The 12,313-nt window shown below is 52.5% G+C and overlaps 1 protein-coding gene across 1 annotated transcript in view; it reads right to left on the bottom strand.

Moving 5' to 3' along the window:
- LOC147725803 (uncharacterized) overlaps nucleotides 1–9,503 on the bottom strand; it is a 443,482-nt gene extending 433,979 nt beyond the window's left edge. The window contains exon 1 of the mRNA XM_086959980.1: nucleotides 9,351–9,503. The gene's annotated coding sequence lies outside the window, so the exon portion shown is untranslated. The remainder of the gene's footprint in view (nucleotides 1–9,350) is intronic.
- Between the last annotated feature and the right edge of the window lie 2,810 nt (nucleotides 9,504–12,313).

Below are 12,313 nucleotides of genomic sequence, written 5' to 3'. Positions count from 1 at the left end.
GGGTCAATCCAACCCTGCGATTGGTCAGACCACCACATTATCACATTCTACATCAACGAAAAAGTCAAACTTAACCCGGCTCAACCTATCAAATCCAAGATCTGGAAAAGGGACCTCAAGAAACTCATCCCCAACTCCTTGCCTTCACACAGCTGCAGTCTCCTCCTTCACCCCACCGGCGCAACAGAAGTCCAATCTCTGACCGACCTCTACCTCAACTCTATGACTTCAATAATCAACAAAGTGGCCCCCCTGCAGCTGAAGAGAGTCTCCACCAAGAACTCAAACCCATGGTATGATGGCAGACTCAATGAAGACAGACGTGCCATGCGAATGGCTGAGCGCACCTGGAGATCTGACCCATCAGCACTGCACCTTAAAACTCTTAAGAAGAAGAGAAATGCCTATTTTAGGAAAATCAAGCGCTCAAAATCAGCCTTCTTCAGCCTCCAGCTCGATCAGGCAAAAAATAGACCAAGAAAAATGTTTGATCTAGTCAAAACTCAAACCAAGGAACAACCTCTACATTCAAACATCACCTCAAGCGATATACCAACCTGTGAAGAATTCTCTGCTTTCTTTAAGCTAAAGACCAATACTATAAGAAGCGATCTCCTCAATGATGTTTGCCGTTACTCCAACCCCATCGGCATAACTTCCACTCAACCTAAAAACAGTGCGACATGGTCATCCTTCGACACCTACTCAGAAGAAACAATTAACAAACTGCTGGGCACCTTGAAACCCTCTAATCACCTCACTGACCCCTTACCTGCGAATGCTGTAAAAGACTTCACCCCCCTGCTCCTCCCACTCTGGACTAAAATCATTAACTGTTCCCTCCAACAAGGTCTCATCCCTGACTCTCTCAAGGTGGGGAAAGTCACGCCTATACTCAAAAAACCTACAGCTGACCCTGCTGACCTTAACAATTACCACCCTATCACCAATATCCCCACCCAGGCCAAACTGCTGGAAAAATGCGTTCAACTCCAACTGACTAAACACATCGATCAGTTTGACCTCCTCAACCCACATCAATCAGGTTTCCGAGCAAGACACAGTACGGAAACGGCCATGACACACATAATTGACGACGCCCTCCAAATCCTAGACCGCAATGACTCCTGCCTCCTCATCCTACTTGATCTCTCCTCAGCATTTGACACCGTCAAACATGAGAATCTGCTTGAGCTGCTAAACACCAGAATGGGTCTATCGGGAACTGTCCTCAAATGGTTCACTTCCTTCCTACATCACCGGTCTCAGAAGTTCAAGGTCAACAACGTGCTATCCCCAGCTGTGCCTGTCTGATTAGGCGTGTAGGAAGGTGGATATCGGACTATGGTTACCCCCATCTTTTTGCCTGGTGTTTTGCTGGTTTTTCGACTTAGTTGACCTGGGACCCTGCTATTCAGGGCCCCAGGCCTACTGCTCTCTCTGTAAAATGGATTCCATGTACCTTAGGTACATATCTAATTGGATACTGAGTCACCTTATCAGTCCCTGTACAGTGTACCTTAGGTACCCAGGGCATAGCTGTACCCAGGGCCTACCAGGGGCTGCAGCATGTATTATGCCACACCTGGCTGGCCATCCAAATCTGACACAACTGGCTGCACGACAGCTGGGGCAATCACCCTTTGCTTTAGATATAGTATTCCTATATCTAACCCTAAAATGGACACATGTATTCCTATCAGTCACTCCTATGGCAGGCCTTATCAATCCTGAAGGCAGAGTGCTTGGAATTATGTGAGATGGTGCTCTGGCATGAGCTGAGCCCATTTGCAGCTTGCGGAACCAAGTCCTAATAGCTGTTCCATGATAACGCGTACCATATACTCTTAAGTGCCTTATAATCCTCGCGGTTATTTGCCAACTTTGGTATCGCTTTATCAAAACATGTCGAGTAAGGTGTCATATGAATTGGAATACTAACCCCTCGCCAATTCTGGCGATGGGATTAGCATTCCACCCTTCTAGAGGGACACGACATGTATGTAACTGTGAACCCCGGTTAAAGCTAACTCGAGCCTCAGCATCACAAAATGGATGCTGCCACCACAGACACAAGTCTGACCTCCTGCTGCTGGGAGTCCTTCCAGCGAGGAGAGCTTGGACAAAGGGTTTCCTGTCAGGGGCGGTGCTAGCACCATCCCAGACAGGGTTTTGTGTATCCCAGGTAGGCAGGGCTGAGAGGAAGGTGACTGCAAGTGGCACCCCGGTGCTCACTGTGCATATGCCGGCTTGAACCAGTTCCAGGGGCACACCAGCCCCTGAGCTGGGGAAAGTCCGGACAAGGGAGAGGGGTGTAACCACCCCCCTCCTGGTCCCACCCATGGGCAGGACCTAGTTGCGTGCCAGCCCCTTTCTTTAGAATAAAGGTAGGAGCGGGCCCCCTTCCCAAATTAGATAATTCTGAATCTTGACTACTTTCCACGAAAGGACTCTTGAACTTTTCTGAAGACTCTCCCTTGTGGCTAAGGAGTAGCCACCCTGCACCAGCGGGCACCATCTAAGCGCTTGCGGTTTGCTGCACGTCCATCCTCCAGATCAAGACTGAACAGCTCGACGAGACCCGGATTCCCTGGCATCTCTGACCTCTACCTGCATCATCAGCCCGGCTGAGATTCGTGGGTGTGACAAGACCTGAGGGACCGGCCATCTTCAAAACCTGCACGAGGCTTATCCAGCACGACCGCCGAGGGATCCTCAAGTGAGTGCTTTGGGGTTTGAGAAGCCCTAACCCTGAGCAGCTTCAGCACCGAAGTCCAGCCCCCCAGCATCCACGAGATCTGCGTGGGGCCCTTCTGCTCTTTGCTGCTCACCGCGTTGTCCAGTCACTTGCCTGCTGGCTCGTGGCCCTCCTGACGACGAACCACGACGATTACTTCACTGGTCTGGTTGCTCCAGACTGGCCCTTGCTCCCTTCCAAGAGAGGAGCACCCCGGACCCTCCTGGTCCACTCCAGACGCCATCTTGTCTCCACCGCGTAGGCTTGACTTTGCCAAGGTTTGTTGCCCCAATCCTGGGTCCAGCATCGCCGACAGCAGACACCTTCGTGGGACAACTCGCACCTCCAGCCTGGTCGCCGACAACGCCTCCTGGTCCGAGGGATGGCAGAGTCCAGCGTCGCCCACTCACCTGGTCGAGGTGACTTCATCCGGTGCCATCCTGGTGCCCACCTAATCACTGGCTACTGATTAAGAACTGAGTCCCCTCTGCTTTTAGGTCGTCTCTATCATCGATCCAGGCTTGGATCACTTCGAACATCATCACTGGTCGCCTGCCAGCAACTTCTTCTTTCAGGCTCCATAGACTGTAACGAGGATTCCCGACGTCTTTTGAACCCTATGCAGCCGCAGCCCCTGGGCTAGGTAACCTGAGCATTTCGGTGCTCCAACGTAGGTTCACTATCTAAGTGTCCAGATCCTTTTTCGTTTTCAGCCTATCTAGTCGGATTCGTCCGATAACTGTAACTTTACGAATACTAGTATCCATAGACTTTGTCCCGCATCCCGCGTGAGAGTGCACACTCTGCACCCGATCTCCCTAGGCCTCCTGCTCCCAACCTGAAGGTTCAGTAGTGTAGTCCCAGCGATCCTGAAGCCTCTGGATCTTGTTACTTACCTGCTAGTATTTCGCATTCCACTTTCAGAGTATATGGTTTTTCGTGCCCCTAGGGCATTTGTGTAAATTGTGCGACTTAAAGTATTTTCTTAAGAGTTTTGTTGTGTGCTTAGCTCCCTGACTCATAAAGAGATCAGGGTAGACTTGTTATAAATAAATATCCTTTTATTTTCATAACAACTTGTGTGGTGTCCTTTCACTTGGTGTTCAAGGGGTATATGTGATGGTAAAACAGCTGGCTTAACACGCCCTCTAGAGTTTAGCCTAAAGACTGCTCTTGTCCATGCTACTAGGATAGCTGGTCTATAAGGTTGACTTACAACCAATCATCAATAAGGGTTGTTTGGAATGATACACAGTGATCACTAGAATAGTGAGCACTACATATCAGGCCAACTTCTCACAAGGCGTCCCTCAAGGATCTTCACTATCCCCAACATTGTTCAATCTGGTCATGGAACCACTCACCACCTTGCTCCAAGCATCTAATGTTCACTTTCATATGTTCGCCGATGACACTCAACTCTACCTCAAACTACAGTCCCCGGAAGACATCAAACTTCTGAACTCTACGCTCAAAAACACCCAATCATGGTTGGCCGATAACCATCTCAAACTAAATGCTCTGAAAACTGAGTTCCTTCTAATCTCACCTCCGGCGAAAATCTCCACCACTCAAACCTGGATTAAGCACCTAACTGCATTCAATGTCCAACCTACCATTGTGGACTCCGTGAAATCATTAGGCATCACTCTTTTTTTTTATTTTTTTTATTTTTGGGGAACCTTTATTGTACTGTCAAGCAGTTACAAGCAGAGGCCTACAACCATCCTGGCCGGCCACTAAACACATCATGATTATCACAAAGCATGTATAGAGAAAACAGACGTAGCAGTCCAATGCCAGGAATTATAACTAAGGTTCAGGATATAACATATATCAATGTAGACAGTCAGGAATAAAGAAGGTTCATTTTGCCATAAAAAAAATAACAGGATCAATGCCATACGATCGTACCAGGTCCTGCAGTTGACAAACATATATCGGAAATCAACGGTCAACACAATTACTGTAGGAGTGGTGGAAGCGAAGTACGCGAATCAGGATAGACATCAGCACAAGCATGTTTCATAACGAACCATCGCCCCACCGCTCTGAACTGAGTATGCTGCAGGAACCACAGAAGACGATGACGTCGAAAAAGAGAAGAAAGAAAAAGGGCCATAGAACCAATGAGGAAACAAGAAAGAAAAATAGAAGAAAAAAAAACCCTCCAACCCCCCACCCTGCACCCCTGCAGAAGGCTACGGCAGTTTCGTCGGTTTTACAGCTAGTAGAGATCCCGGGAACACGCCAACGAAGGCAGCATCATTTCTCCCTCACCAAGACGCGGCTCGAATTCAGGATGAGTTACAGGATGTATGCACAAAGCAAGAAGGTCGGCGGAGCTGAGAGTCCAAGCGGCCATCATGGTCACCAGCTTGGCTCCTCCATTAGGCATCACTCTTGACGCCAACCTCAACATGCAGCAGCATATCAACAAAGCAACTAGGGGAGCTAACTTCCAAATCAACACTCTGAGGAAACTTAAACCCTTCCTCCCAGCTAAGGACTTCCAAACTGCAGTTCAAGCCCTAGTCATTCCACGCATAGACTACGGAATCGTGGCTCTCAGCGGACCCCCCCTATCAACAACAGCACCCCTAAGAGCCTCCTTGAACGCTGCAGCGAGACTTATCACTGGTTCTAGGAAACACTCGCATATTTCCCCTGACTTAAAATCCCTGAACTGGCTCCCTTTTGAAGCCAGAATATAGCTGAAAATTGCCTGTATGACACACATGGCTATACACCACAAGTCTCCCAGCTACCTCACTCAAAAGCTGACTTTATCAGGAGGCTCGAGAAACAACAGAAGCACAAAGAATCTCCTCCTGAAACCTCGAAGATTTGGGAAGGAAAAAACTTACAAGCGCTCCTTCTCAGGAATGGCACCCAGGATTTGGAATGCCCTCCCTCCCGAAACCAGGCTTATCTCCTCCACTGCACTCTTTAAGAAAGAAGCAAAAGCCATCCTTATGGCTAGTCCACTTTGAAAATTTTTTTGGTTGTACCGAAGACTGTGCACAGATTTTGTAGTATTGCTTATTCTGATTGTCTATTGTACCCAGTTGTTTTATCAGATTTTGACTCTAGTTTGTTAGACACCTAATACCCACTACTATCCTGTACCCAAAAGTTTGCTTATGCCGGTCTATCTTATTGTCTATTCGTTCACAAGTTGTTTATCGGGTTACCATCCTAGTTTGCTACCCATCCACTACCCATTACTATCTTGTACCCACAAGTTTGCTCAATTCTCCCGCTAGTTTCCCTTACCCCGTGTTTACTGTAAAGCGCTCTGATATCTGCAAAGATCTTGTCCGTGCTATATAAAACTTTGAAAATAAAATAAAAAATAAAAAATGGTACCAGGTGTACCCAGGCCTGCAAGTTAAATGACACTATTGTTCAGCATCGAGCCAGAATGAATCCTGCCCTGCATATTTATCCTATGGTACGAACCTTCCTCGCTCCACAATCAATTCACCAGCTCTGGCCACACCCGCACCACTGGGACCTCCTACTGTTCCAGACGTATCAGCAGATCCCAGGGACAAAGAGCTCAGAGCCGAAAACAAATGTTTCCGAATGCCCTAGAGTCCCTGAAACCCTCTGAAGTTCGGGCACTGAATAGGGTCTGAGCAGGGGTCACTCCCAGGCTTTGAGACACTTTGGCTTGTCAGCCCGCACCCACAACCCCTGCTCCAGTACAGCCAGGCAGTCCCGTAGGCTGCAGTTATCCAAGCAGGGGTTTCACTTTCAGGGGCAGCCTGAGTGCAGAAGGGCTGGCAGTGGCACCCTTTGGACTGTTGTAGGGACCGGTGCTCTCTCCCACAGCATGGAGTGCACCCTCAGGCTGGCCGCCGGATGATTCAGATAAGGAGGTGGTGGGGCAACCATGGGGGCAGCGCTTCATGTCGTGCTTAACTGCTCCGCCCTAAGTAGCTGACGGAACAGGAGGGGTTAGAGTCGAGGCAGGTAGGGGAGCAGTGCAAGGCCTGTACCGTTAATAGACTTTGGCGACGGGGGTGCGCTATGGATAGAACGATTTTGACACTTGTGCCTGCCCTGAGAACATGCACGGTTAGACGCCCGCGCATGCGAACTCACTGCAATCTGAGCCGCTACTTCATTGAGTTAATGGCCCTCTGCCGCGCGGCAGGCCCGGGTGCGAGGGCGCCTTGTGCACAGCACAAGCAGCATCAGTGCAGGAGAAACTGGGGGGAGGGGAGGCGGGGGGGGGGGGGTCGGTCCAAAGAGTTTTTATGCAACTCTGCAGAATTCCACATAGTGCACCTCCAGCCACCCCTGATAAAAGCAGTGAAACCAGACTTGTCAAGCGAATGAATGAATGAAGGTTATTTATATGGCGTGCAGCTACTCCGGGACTGTCCCTGCCCTTAAACAACAGCATTGGGGCCCTGACAGACAACCGGACCTAGCCGCAACCAAAGAGATCTTCCCCTCCCCACACTGTCCTGCACCTCTCCCCCCCCCCCCCCAACTGTCCTGCACCGCCCTCCCACACTGTCCTGCACCTCTCCCCCCCTCCAAACTGCCTGCACCTCTCGCCCAACTGCCCTGCACCTCTCCCTCCCACTGTCCTGCACCTCTCCCCCCCACTGCCCTGCACCTCTCCCCCCCACTGCCCTGCACCTCTCCCCCCCACTGCCCTGCACCTCTCCCCCCCACTGCCCTGCACCTCTCCCCCCCACGGACCTGCACCTCTCCCCCCCACGGACCTGCACCTCTCGCCCCCACGGACCTGCACCTCTCCCCCCACTGTCCTGCACCTCTCCTCCCAACTGTCCTGCACCTCTCCCCCCAACTGTCCTGCACCTCTCCCCCAACTGTCCTGTACCTCTCCCCCCATAGTCCTGCACCTCTCCCCCCATAGTCCTGCACCTCTTCCCTCACAGTCCTGCACCTCTCCCCCATAGTCCTGCACCTCTCTCCCCCACCGTCCTGCACCTCTCCCCCCAACCGTCCTGCACCTCTCCCCCCACTGTCCTGCACCTCTCTCCCCCACTGTCCTGCACCTCCCCTTCCCACTGTCCTGCACCTCTCCCCCCTTGTCCTGCACCTCCCCACTGTCCTGCACCTCTCCCCCCCTTGTCCTGCACCTCCCCTCCCCACTGTCCTGCACCTCTCCCCCCACTGTCCTGCACCTCCCCTCCCCACTGTCCTGCACCTCCCCTCCCCACTGTCCTGCACCTCTCCCCACTGTCCTGCACCTCTCTCTCCCCCCCCACTGTCCTGCACCTCTCCCCCCCACACTGTCCTGCACCTCTCCCCACTGTCCTGCACCTCTCCCCCCACGGTCCTGCACCTCTCCCCCCCCACACTGTCCTGCACCTCTCCCCACTGTCCTGCACCTCTCTCTCCCCCCCACTGTCCTGCACCTCTCCCCACTGTCCTGCACCTCTCTCTCCCCCCCACTGTCCTGCACCTCTCCCCCCCCACTGTCCTGCACCTCTCCCCCCCCACTGTCCTGCACCTCCCTCCCCCCCACTGTCCTGCACCTCCCTCCCCCCCCACTGTCCTGCACCTCCCTCCCCCCCCACTGTCCTGCACCTCCCTCCCCCCCCAGTCCTGAACCTCTCCCCCCACTGTCCTGCACCTCCCTCCCCCCCACTGTCCTGCACCTCTCCCCCCCACGGTCCTGCACCTCCCCCCCCACTCTGTCCTGCACCTCCCCCCCCCCACTGTCCTGCACCTCCCCCCCCACTGTCCTGCACCTCCCCCCCCCACTGTCCTGCGCCTCCCTCCCCCCCACTGTCCTGCACCTCCCTCCCCCCCCACTGTCCTGCACCTCCCCCCCCCACTGTCCTGCACCTCTCCCCCCCCACTGTCCTGCACCTCTCCCCCCCACACTGTCCTGCACCTCTCCCCACTGTCCTGCACCTCTCTCTCCCCCCCACTGTCCTGCACCTCTCCCTCCCCCCCACCACTGTCCTGCACCTCCCTCCCCCCCACTGTCCTGCACCTCCCCCCACTGTCCTGCACCTCCCCCCACTGTCCTGCACCTCCCTCCCCCCCACTGTCCTGCACCTCCCTCCCCCCACTGTCCTGCACCTCCCTCCCCCCCACTGTCCTGCACCTCTCTCCCCCCCCACTGTCCTGCACCTCCCCCCACTATCCTGCACCTCCCTCCCCCCCCACTGTCCTGCACCTCCCTCCCCCCCACTGTCCTGCACCTCTCTCCCCCCCCACTGTCCTGCACCTCCCCCCACTATCCTGCACCTCCCTCCCCCCCCACTGTCCTGCACCTCCCTCCCCCCCACTGTCCTGCACCTCTCCCCTCTCCCCCTCCCACTGTCCTGCACCTCCCTCCCTCCCCCCACTGTCCTGCACCTCCCTCCCTCCCCCCACTGTCCTGCACCTCCCTCCCTCCCCCCACTGTCCTGCACCTCTCCCCCCCACTGTCCTGCACCTCCCCCCACTGTCCTGCACCTCCCTCCCCCCCACTGTCCTGCACCTCTCCCCTCTCCCCTCCCACTGTCCTGCACCTCCCTCCCTCCCCCCACTGTCCTACACCTCCCTCCCCCTCTCCCCCCCTATTGTCCTGCACCGCTCTCCCCACCCCAGCACTCTCCTGCCCGCGCGCGCTCACCTGCTCTCCGCCCAACTCGGGTGAGGGTGGCCGCCATCTTGCATCAGGGAATCAGACGTTACCAGTTGTCTTCCGAGGGCGTCCGCCACCTTGGATAAGGGCACTGTTGTCTTCCGAGGGCGTCCGCCACCTTGGATAAGGGCACTGTTGTCTTCCGAGGGCGTCCGCCACCTTGGATAAGGGCACTGTTGTCTTCCGAGGATGTCCGCCATCTTGGATAAGGGCACCTTTGTCTTCCGAGGACGGCCGACATCTTGGATAAGGGCGCCCGAGGCCCATTCTTTTGCTGCCACAGGGCTCCATTCAAGCAGCACGTACTCTTACTCTCAGGCATATGTCACGGGGCATTCTGGGACTTGTAGTTTTGGTTCAGTTCCCCTGTTCTTTCCTATCCATTTCTATTGTTTTTTCTTTTTTTAACGAGAGACAGATACATACAAATTAGCTTAATACCCATTTATTGTACAATACAGGCATATGTCACGGGGCATTCTGGGACTTGTAGTTTTGGTTTCGTTCCCCCGTTCTTTCCTATCCATTTCTATTATTTTATCTTTTTTTAACGAGAGACAGATACATACAAATTAGCTTAATACCCATTTATTGTACAAGTCATTAAAAACATAATTTTCTGCTTTAAATGTGGAAGCACAAATACAACACCTTAATTTTACTATTTAAACGAACCGGCTGCATGCCGAGATAAGAGTTCTTGATGTAGTGACCCTGGCAGAGCTGGTGCAGCTGGCCTGCCCTGCCCCAGGGGTGAGGGGGGCCCAGCCCGCCCTGCCCCAGGGGTAAGGGGGGGCCTGGCTGCCCTGCTCCAGGGATGAGGGGCGCTGCCTGCCCTGCCTCAGGGGTGAGGGGGCCCAGGCTGCCCTGCCCCAGTGGTGAGGGGGCCTGCCCTGCCCCAAAGGTGAGGGGGGGCCTGGCCAGGCGCGCAACACCCATTGGCCTCACGGGGCTTAATTCTCCCCCCCCCCCCCCCCCCCGGTCGTGTGTGTCAGCCCGGGCGGAGACAGCTTCACAGGCTGGTGAGCATCTAATTGCTGAGGGGGGGCTGGCTGCCCTGCTCCAGGGATGAGGGGGGGTCTGCCCTGCCCCAGGGGTGAGGGGGGCCTGGCTGCCCTGCCCCAGGTGTGAGGGGGGCCTGGCTGCCCTGCCCCAGGGGTGAGGGGGGCCTGGCTGCCCTGCCCCAGGTGTGAGGGGGGCCTGGCTGCCCTGCCCCAGGGGTGAGGGGGGCCTGGCTGCCCTGCCCCTGGGGTGAGGGGGGCCTGGCTGGTTTTCTCCTAACCTTCTGTTTCCCCCTCACCAGTGAGTATTTTACACAGTAGATAAAAGACGAAAACATGTGTTTTGAACTGCCTTTGTGAACCTTGGCTGATCATTAAAGTAACCAAAGACAGAGAGGCCTCATTCACAAGCATTTACAAATTCAAATTCAAAAGTGCTTTATTCGAGTATTACTCATAAAAGCAGACAAACAAACACATAATAAAATACAATTAAATTACAGAGTCAGACATGACTTAAGCACAATACACGTTAAAAAGACAGTTTAAAATAACATTTCATCCTGTTATTTACAATCAAAGGTGCAAAGTTCATATAGTAAAAAGTCATATTTAGAAACAATCCTATTTCACGGTTAAAAATCAATGTAAAAAAAAAAAAATTTCGTCAGATAGACACCTAGCATGGGAACAGAGAATAGATAAACTAGCAGTCTCTGTTCGGCTAGGCAGAGAGTAGTCACCCTGCTAGCATTCTCTGCCTAGTTACCCACGCCCACCCCAAGTACTTGGCAGTCGCTATAATAATCCAATTTAAGGAGGTAGATTTAACAATGCGTAGAGCTACCATGCTACTTTTAGTACCCAGATTTCTACACATGGGAGCCAACCAAACACGTCTAGGAACAGAATATGCATGACAGGCAAACAAGAAGTGACCCAACGTTTCTTTTCCTTCCCCACAAACTGGGCAAATAGCTGGACCTCCATTTCTCCATTTTGATGTTAAACTACTCAGAGGTAAAGAGCCAGCCCTCATTTGGAAAAACAGTTTCCTATCCATGGGTTTAGTTATAATATCCCAGTAAATTTCAAACATCGGAAACAGTTTAGCTTCAAGGAAGGCAGTCGTCATAGACCCATTATTATTGCTAAGGAGACTCTTGTTCTCAGCCTGTTCCCAGAAAAGGTTTTTTATGAACAGCTTGGATGGGAACGATGACCCGGTTGGATCGGACCACAGTTCGCTTAACCCTAGTTCACTTAATGCTATTTTTAATGATCTAAACCATCTGATTTTATGAAATCGGTCTGCTTTGATCACATCAGCAAATCCTTCTGCATATTGTGACAGCTCAGGGGTGGTCCAGATTCTACGCCAGTATAATATCGGTCGGAGTTTACACATTGCCGAGATTTCCTTCCTGCCAAGGTCATATCTGAGTGGCAAGAGGGGGCTGCTCTGTGGGGTTCCAGTTAGTTTTCGGAGAAAGTTATTCTCTGACGTCTGTAGCTCCTGGAGGTTTTCTTGCCCCCACAGCTCTGCCCCGTACAGTGCTGACCCTATTGCCTTGGCCTCGTATATGATTAGTGGCGGTTTGATTGGTTTAGTTAAGGATTTCCTGTGCTCCTTGATGATGGTACCAGCCAGTTGCTTGTGTCTTAATACTGCAATGTTTAAGTGATGGTTCCATCTGTTATCATTTGAAATGTGTATCCCCAAGTAAGTAAAAGAATTAACTACTTCAAGGCAACGCCCACTCATGGATATTTTGGATTTAAAATTCCTACAAGGATTAAAAGCCATGAGTTTTGTTTTAGCTGCGTTTACCTCCAAGCCATGATCACTACAAAATTTGTCAAAAATTACCAATGCCTTTTGCAGACCGCTAGGGGATTTTGATAAAATTAAGGTGTCGTCTGCGAACATTAAAATAGGAACTTTTGCAC

The sequence above is a fragment of the Lissotriton vulgaris genome, chromosome 3_1 (assembly GCF_964263255.1).
Source record: "Lissotriton vulgaris chromosome 3_1, aLisVul1.2, whole genome shotgun sequence".
NCBI classification, from domain to species: domain Eukaryota; kingdom Metazoa; phylum Chordata; class Amphibia; order Caudata; family Salamandridae; genus Lissotriton; species Lissotriton vulgaris.
The sequence above is the reverse complement of the archived record's forward strand: the minus strand, read 5'-3'. Positions and strand labels throughout refer to the sequence as shown.